The following is a 9,103-nucleotide window of genomic DNA, read 5'->3' on the forward strand; positions in this document are numbered from 1 at the left end:
GAAGCCCCTGGCAGGAGCAGCTGGCTCCACCACGGGAGGCGCTGGAGTGGGCCCCTTGGGGATGGTCGAGTCTGTCAGGGAGGCGGGAGGTGGGATGTAGGCCTGGGGAGGGGAGGAGGCTCAGAGGGTAGCCCAACCTGGGGGCTGAGCCCCGGGTGACCGGGGAGTTGGGCCACCTTCTCCGAAACCAGCACTCTGGGTCGGTATGATCCTACCGCGTGTGTGCATGCTTGTGTGCTCAGGCACTTCAGTCGTGTTCGATTCTGCGAAACTATGGACTGCTGCCCGCCAGGCCCCTCCATCCATGGGATCCTCCAGGCAAGGATGCTGGAGTGGGTTGCCATGCCCTCCTCCAGGGGATCTTCCTGACCCAGGGATCGAACCGTCTCCTGCAGGAGGATTCTCCTTTACTGCAGGCGGATTCTCTACCTCTGAGCCACTGGGGAAGCTGAGATCCTACCTCAACCGTGTGTAAGTGGCCTGCCTCTGCCCCTCCTGCGTCTGAGCTCTTCGTGTTCAGTCTCTGCTCGTTTCCCCACCACTCTGCTGGGAAAAGAGAGGACGCCCAGGCTGCAGGCTTCCCCAAGCCCACCCTCATCCACACACAACCTGCGGGAGGTTTCCCATCTCCACAGGTGGCACATCTGGGTTTAGAGTAAGAAAGACAGTAGAGGGACTTCCCTGGTGGGCCACTGGTTAAGAATCCCCCTTGTAAATCCGGGGACGCGAGTTCGATTCCTGGTCAGGGAACTAAGATCCTACATGCCGCACGTTCGCAGGAAAGACCTCCCAGGAGGCAGTGAAGGTCTCGCACGCAGCAACTAGGACCCGATGCAGCCAAATAAATAATTATTTTTTAAAGAAATACAATATTATCTGACAACTGGACTTCACATTGTGTGTTCTGTTTGAATCTTTTTGTTTGTTTGGGTTTTGGCGCTGCAGGCATTCCTGCAGAGTGGAGTTTGAAGAAAGGGGCATTCTTCTCAGGGAACAAATCCCACCACATCACCCAAGGCCAGGCTCTTAGGCCAAAGCATCTGGATGACGGTGTGGAATCACAGGGGCCACCTTAGAGAGTAAGAGGATGTGCCCCAGACAAGCCCTGGTGGCCACGCAGGTGACTGTCTGGGCCCCATGGGGTGGGGGCCCGGCTGCGATGACGGAGGCTGTGGGACTGGGAGCTCAGGTGGCCTGACCAGCGGCTCCTGGTGCTGGAACCTCCCCGCCCCCGCCAGGCGTGCCCGCGTCTGACTGCTGGTTGGTATTCTTGGGCATTTTTCAGGAACCAGAAAGGTCAAATTAGGGGACGGTTGTTTCAAGCTCCCAGACAGAAGGGATCTTGTTTGCTGTATTCCCTGCAGAACCCTCCCGCTCGTAGCAGAGCACGCCTGGAAGACACACAAATATCCGTTGATGCCGGGCATGTTGAAAGCTCTATTTTTAAAGGGAAACCAGCTCATTTTATAAAGAAGGGGCAGATCGGTACCCAGGCAGGGTTTGGTGCAGCAAGCTATTCCAGAAATTCTTTCCCTCCAAACCCAGTCACTTCTTTGAGCTCCTAATGTGTGTGTAACCCTGGTAGAAACAGGAAAATGGGAGGGACTCACAGGTTCTTAACTCGAGATGAGAAAAGGAACCAACTTGCGGCTGACTTACCTGGCCAACCCGACCCTGCCACGCAGTCTGGAGCTTCCGTTTCAAGCCCAGTCAATCGCTTTCACGTATTTCCTGAGTGGAGGGAAGGCCAGGTGGCTCAGTGGTAAAGAATCTGCCTGCCAATTCAGGAGATGCAGGTTCGATTCCTGGGTTGAGAAGATCCTTTGAAGGAGGAAATGGCAGCCCACTCCACTATACTGGCTTGGAAAATTCCACAGAGGAGCCTGGCTGGCTCCAGCCCATGACGGGTCACAAAGAATCAGACATGATTGAGCACGCATGCGTTTCCTGAATGGAGAATAAGCTCAGGTCTTAGGAGGTAGAAAGCCCCAGGTTCCAATCCCAGCCCTGCCACACCCTGTTGTATGACCTGAGTCAGGTAAGCGATTTAGTCTAAGCCTGAGTTTTTCATCTGTGCAATGGAGATAATATAGTATCCATCTCTGAGTGTTAGTATGAGGAGTAAATGAAACAGTGGAGGTTGTATATCTAGAAGGGTACCAGGAACACAGCAGAAGTTTAATAGAGTTTAACTATTATTATTGGGCTTTTTTTTTTTTTGTCTTCTCTGCCTAGAACCCACAACATAACCCTCCACTCTTTCTCTAAGGCTCAGTCAATATGACACTCCTCTGAAAGGAAGCTTCCACGGACATTTCCCCACTCATAAATGTCTCCTTTGTGCTTTCATTGTAACCTGTGAACGCTTTGTCCTTGGATTCACTACCTTTATTTTTATGGTCAACTCCAGTACCTGTCTCTTGGCCAGACCGAGAGCTCCCTGAAGTCAGGGTGCTGTGTTACTTAACGCTTCCCCTCCTAGCTTGCATGGCTTTTGGTCATGTTAGGGGTTTAAGCATTTGCTGGGTAAATGAACAGAAAGGCAATATTGCATAGTTTAAGGGATAAATGATTGTTACAGATAGTCAGAGCTTATCTCAGGTCTGAGGAAGAGGCAAAAGGGACTAACACTTGTGGACTATGTTCAAAGCAGGAAGGACAATTTGATAAAAAGAAGTGAGGAAAGATAAGAAGTGAAGGTTTTGATATATTATCTATATATATATATATATTTTTTTTAAAGAACTCTGTTTAAACAGGGTGATGATCATGTGTTTTTGAGCTTAATTGCTACCCTCAGCATAGTTATTTAACATTTGAAGTTTTCTAGCATTCTTAGATTATTTAACGGTAGTTCTATTATATTCCAGGGCTTCCTAAGTGGGCTCTAGTGGTACAGAATCTGCCTGCCAATGCAGGTTACAAAAAGAGACACAGGTTCAATCCCTGGGTGGGAAAGATCCCCTGGAGGGCGGCATGGCAACCCACTCCAGTATTCTTGCCTGGAGAGTCCCATGGACAGAGGAGCCTGCTGGGCTACAGTCCACAGGGTTGCAAAGACTTGAACACAAGTGAATCGACTTAGCACACACACTATTATATTCCAGAGGTTGACATTAATACGTTGGTTATGTTTATTTCCAGCGAACATCAGAAGGTGTATTAATTAGCGCACTGGGTGTCAGATTTTGCTGTTTTGTTGGTGGAGTGAGTCGTACTTGTTGGATTGGTAGACAAGTTCAAAATCCTTGCCTTCCCATGAGGAGAGCATAAGCAACTCGTGTTCTTTGGAACGGCCTCCAGGTCTTAGAATTCCACTAGGCCCTGTGTCTATCGCTTAAAGAGAAGGCTGTCCTCTGACCAATTAGCTGAATCTTGCCGCTAGCGTCTTGTCACATCTGCTTTCTCAAGTGAAAGGACGGAGAGCCGGCGCTTGGAGAGCTCACTAACCAGGCGGTCTGATGCTTGCTCCTGCTGGCTGATGAGCATCTCTGGGTGTCAGAATTCGGCTCGAGACTTGCGTTTTCTGTGACAGGCTGAGAGGCAGAGGGAGAGGACGCTCATGGCCCTCACTTCCCCCCACCACTGACACCTGCAGAGGGATAAGCGCGATACTGTGACGGTGAGCAGCCACCGGCTCAGGCCACCGTGGACAAGCAGGTTAGGAAGCAGTAGGAGCAATGAAAATGGAAAAGAAAACAAGGGGCGGGACCCCGAAGACAGCAGAATCGGCAGGACCTGGTGGCTATGGTGCGATGGGCACTACAGTCTGGATGTTTATCTACCCCCCGAATTCACATTGCAGTCCCAACCCGAGAAGGTGATGGCCTTAGGAGCCGAGGCCTTTGGGAGCTGATTGCATGGTGGCGCCCCCAAGAGCGGGATCCGTGCCCTTGTATAGGGTGAATCTTTTCTGAAACGTGTATCTACTGGCTGCGGCAGGGCTGTCGCTGCACACGGCATCGTCGATCTTTGTCGAGGCATGAGCCCCCAAGAACAGGATCCATGCCCTTATATAGGGTGAATCTTTTCTGACACATTTATTATTTGTTTGGCTGCGGCGGGGCTGTTGCTGCACACGGCATCGTCGATCTTTGTCGAGGCACGAGCCCCCAAGAACAGGATCCATGCCCCTATATAGGGTGAATCTTTTCTGACACATTTATTATTTGTTTGGCTGCGGCGGGGCTGTTGCTGCATGCGGCATCGTCGGTCTTTGTCGAGGCATGCAGGATCTTTGGTTTCGGCGTTTGAACTCTTAGTTGCGGTATGTGAGCTCCAGTTCCCTGACTGGGGATCGAACCTGGGTCCCCTGCATTGGGAGTGTGGAGTCTTAGCCCCTGGAACGTCAGGGAAGTCCCAGCGCCCTTATACAAGAGACCCTGGAGAGCTTTTTCTCCCTTTCTACCCTGTGGGGTACATGAAGTTTGTGACCTACAAGAGGGCTGTCACCCAACCATGCTGGCACCCTGATCTCGGATTGCCAGCCTCCAGAGCCATGCGAAATGCATTTCTGTTTTTTACAGAAAGTCGCCTGGTTTGTGATATTGTTATATGAGCAGCACCAGGAGACGGAGACAGGTGCTGATGCTGACCCTGCACGAGAAGAGGCATGGCTTCTCTATCCTAGAAGCAGACTCTCCCCTAAATCTGAGGGCAAGTTTGTGTAGAGGTCCAAGCTGTCCCCATAGCTTACTCTCCAGGTCATGCATTTCCTGGGAGCTTGCCTTCCATTTGCAGCCTCCTGTTTTACCCAGAAACGCATCCCCAACATCCAGATTTAGAAACAAATATATCTTCTGCCCTATAACATGGCTTTGGTAAAAGGATTTTCTACGCATCAGGGCAAAGTAAAGGGACACCACAGCCATAGAAGGTATTGTTGTTGGACACGTCTCCGTTGACACTGGGGCTCCTCGACTGTGAAACAACAGGCCCTTTGTGGTCTTTTGGAGCTCCCTGGTTGAGCAGAATCTCCTGTCTCAGCATCTTCCTGCTGTTTTAAGAAATAAGTCAACAAATAAAGATGAATATCACACTCCTCATTGTTGATATCCACAACATCATCAAACAAAAGAGAACACAAACCACCTTATTTTGGCTTTTTATTTGCCATCACTTTAGTTGAGACCATCTGCTCTCCCAGGGAGCCTTGTAAAAATACAGATTTCTGGGCCCAGCCCCCCACCCGCCGGTTCTGGTTTTGCAACTATGAAAGAGAGACTGTCTCTCCCACTGGAGAGTCAGCTGCATTTATGTTTAAGGAACCTCTGCTCCTTTGTTCTAGGACAGGCCACAGGCTTGAGTGAAGACAGAACTTTCCATGTGTTCTGTGCCAATGTCCATGTGGTCTTGTTTGGTTGCAGCCTCTCACTGCATTAGTAATAAATTGCCTTCAGGCCCAGGCCAGCTCTGTTCTCCATGAGGGCTCCCCCAATGTCTCCATTTGGCTTCAGCCTTCTGTTTCTGAATCGGCCTTGGCAGGTTTAGAAGGTGCCTTGGAGACATTTCTGTGCCCACTGAGCAACCTGACGTGGCACAGGGCTCTGGCTAAGAGGGCTGATGGGGAGAGCGTGGTCTAGGCTTCCGAACGCAGCACATGACAGAGACTGACCGCGGGAGGAGGCTTCGGAGAAGACATTTCCAAGGTTTTCTGAGACACGCAGGCAGAATCTGATTTTGAGGCATAAAAATGCAGCCTGGGGGAAGAGTTGGAGAGGTTGCCAACTCTGTTCCCGTTTCTGTATTTTAACTCTGCCTGCTCAAAGCTTGGCTTAGGTGAAATGTGGCCGTTCGTGGGTGGGTCTGCATACATCTTCTTAGGCCCTTATACCTCAGTGTGAATGAATGTATTAACACTGGGTCCTTTCCTGGAATCGGGAAAGAAAAGAGAACGATGGTTGGACATGAAAAGCAGGAAGGGCGAGGGGGATGAGGGGCCCCGAAGACAAACTCTGGCTCATTGGCAACCGTGCCTGATACGGGGAGGGCATGGGGTGTAGAGGCAGACGCGCTCCCAGCAGGCTAAGGGCACCGGGACCTGGGCTGACATGTTCTTTGGAAACATTTCACACAAAAGCCGTGAACTTGAGTGGATACAGGAGCATCTTCAACACCTTGAGGTCTTTATCTTTCTCGTGTCCCCCAGTAATGTTTTTCTTCAAAGAATTTTTTTTAATGAGCACCATTTTTAAAGTCTTTATTGAATTTGTTTCAATATTGTTTCTATTCTGGGTCTTGGTTCCTTGGCCGTGAGGCACGTGGGATCTCAGTTCCCCGACCAGGGATCGAACCGTATCCCGTGAACTGGAAGGTGAAATCTTACCACTGGACTGTCAGAGAAGTCCCCGTCAGCAACGCCTGTGTTTGTGTTTATTTTCCATTATAACTGATGACAACGTTTGAATATAGCTTCCTCTGCTGTACAGTAGGACCTTGTGGCTATCTTATAAAAACAGTAGTTTGCCTCTGCTAATACGAAACTCCTGATTTATCCGTCCCCCTGATTTAGCAGTGATTTTTTTAAAAAAGCAAAAATCATGGAGAAGACTTAGCCGCAGACTCTATGTTTATGAATAGAATTAAATAGGAAATTCAAATGTATTGTTGTTATGGTAAGACAGACCTAACACGACATTCACCACTTGAACCATTTTTAAGTGCGCAGCTCAGGGGCGCTAAGTAGGTTCACACTGTTGTGTAACCATCACCACCATCCATCTCCAGAACTGTTTCATCTTCCCGAGCTGAGACTTTGTGTCCATGAAACACTAACTGCCCATCACCCCTCCCTCCCACCCCTGGGAACCACTGTTCTTTCTGTGCCTATGACTTATGCCAAGATTTTATAATATGGATCCTCTAAGATAAAGCTGAAACTCCAGTACTTTGGCCGCCTCATGCGAAGAGTTGACTCACTGGAAAAGACTCTGATGCTGGGAGGGATTGGGGGCAGGAGGAGAAGGGGACGACAGAGGATGAGATGGCTGGATGGCATCACTGACTCGATGGACGTGAGTCTGAGTGAACTCCGGGAGTTGGTGATGGACAGGGAGGCCTGGCGTGCTGTGATTTATGGGGTCGCAAAAAGTTGGACACGACTAAGCGACTGAACTGAACTGAACTGAAGATACAGCTCACATGCTTATACCCTAAGAGTGTCTCTCTCTCCTTGGATAAAATGAGCTGCCTGCTCTGTCTGGTGGGTTTTCCTGTGTTTTGACCATTTGTGTCTCCAAGACTCCTTTACTACAGGGTCACCTTCCTCTTGCGCTTCCCCGGTGTCACAGAGGTGAAGAATCGGCCTGCAATGCAGGAGCCACAGGAGACCCAGGTTAGATCCCTGGGTCTGGAAGATCCCCTGGGGGAGGGCATGGCAATGCACTGCAGTGTTCTTGCCTGGAGAATCCCATGGACAGGGGAGCCTGATGGGCCACAGTCTATGGGGTTCCGAAAGAGTCGAACATGACTTAGCGACTCGACAGTAACAGTGTTGGCAGGGGACTGGTGGGTCTGCTGATCTGACCAGTCTGGAGACATCGTTGGGCGACGCCAGGTGTTCAGCCACGCACCGCATGCTCAGGACCCACTTGCTCTAAAAACCACAACACAAAGCAAGGCAGACCACCCCAGCTGGCTCGGAAACTGGCTCTCTGACCAGCCTGCCATCTCTCAGGGAGGCAGGTTCAAGGTAGCTAATAAGTAACTTGGTTGTAATTTTTGTTTAGCTATGTGAATTTCACAGGCAGCTTAACTGTACTTGCATAAGTAAACCATGTAATCACAAGTTGGGCCCTTTCCATCTGTCGTCTTCCACCAGGAGGACTGCTCTGACTGAGGATCCTTATTCGGGGTTAATACTGAATCAATGGAGTTTTTAAAGCAAGAGGGGAGAGCAGAGCACTACTTTTTTTTTTTTTCAACTCAGAAACCTTTGAGATCCAATCGTGTCTAACTCAAACACCCATTCTCAGCTTCCCTTCTGGATTCTTCTATAGCTTGTCAATGGGTATCTAAATCCTAGCTACTGCATAATTGACCGGCTTCCTGGTTTAATGACCTAGCCGAGCATATTCTCAACCAATCAATTTTGCTCCTGAAATGCCAGCGCCCTGCTCTGGGGGAAGGAGGGGGGTCAATTAATCCTTGTTTGCTTTTTAATTCCTGTTCCGAACATAGTACATTCACACATGGGTTAATTTTTAAATCCACTCTCCTCTTACTTCACTGCTTTCTTTAATTCGCCTGGAAACCTCGGTGACACTAAAACCCTATCAACCTCTTCTTATTGCTTATGCAGCCTCATTAAATAGCTCAGCAAATACCTGACCTGGTCATTTCCCAGACTTCTCCTGGTAGCAATTGTCCAAAGTCCTCTTAATTTTTCTGTTCCCAGCTGAAGTCCTTCAGGGTAGGGGTTTTTAGGAATTGCTGACACCTCTCTGTCTTAAGGGCTTCCCTGGTTGCTCAGTGGTCAAGAATCCCTGCAATGCAGGAGACCTGGGTTTGATCCCTGGAAGATCCCCAGGAGAAGGAAATGGCAACCCACTGCAGTATTCTTGCCTGGAGAATCCCATGGACAGAGGAGCCTGGCGGGCTGCAGTTCACCAGGTCACAAAGAGTCGGACATGATTTAGCTACTAAATAATGATAACAACAACAACAACTCCATCTTGCTCTGGCATGGAAGGGATGGGGGGACTTTCCTTAGGCCATCTGAAAGCCTGTTCCCAGGTCCTCTTTCTCAGTAAATCCAGCAAATCTGTGAGCGCAGACCCCGCTGAATTTTCAGGGATTTAAGAGGCGGGAATATGGATGAGGTATCAGGAGCCATGGACGCAGAAATGAGTCAGTGTCAGGCCGTTGCATCTCCTTCGGCAATGACCTTGCCAGGCATGTAAACAGAATCTCATCCTTCTGGTTTAATGCTGATTTTTACTTACGCTGCAGCTTGGAGACTTCAGAAAATAGCAGGAATGGCAGTATGGCAGTCAGCACAGGAGAAATGAGTCCCACATAGTCTCCCCTCCCATCCCGAGCCTCTGACCCAGCCAGGAGTCCCAGGAGTACCTGGGCTGGGTTTAGACACTTTGAGCTCCAGCCC

The sequence above is a fragment of the Bison bison genome, unplaced genomic scaffold (genome assembly GCF_000754665.1).
Source record: "Bison bison bison isolate TAMUID 2011002044 unplaced genomic scaffold, Bison_UMD1.0 scf7180017864349, whole genome shotgun sequence".
Taxonomy (NCBI): domain Eukaryota; kingdom Metazoa; phylum Chordata; class Mammalia; order Artiodactyla; family Bovidae; genus Bison; species Bison bison.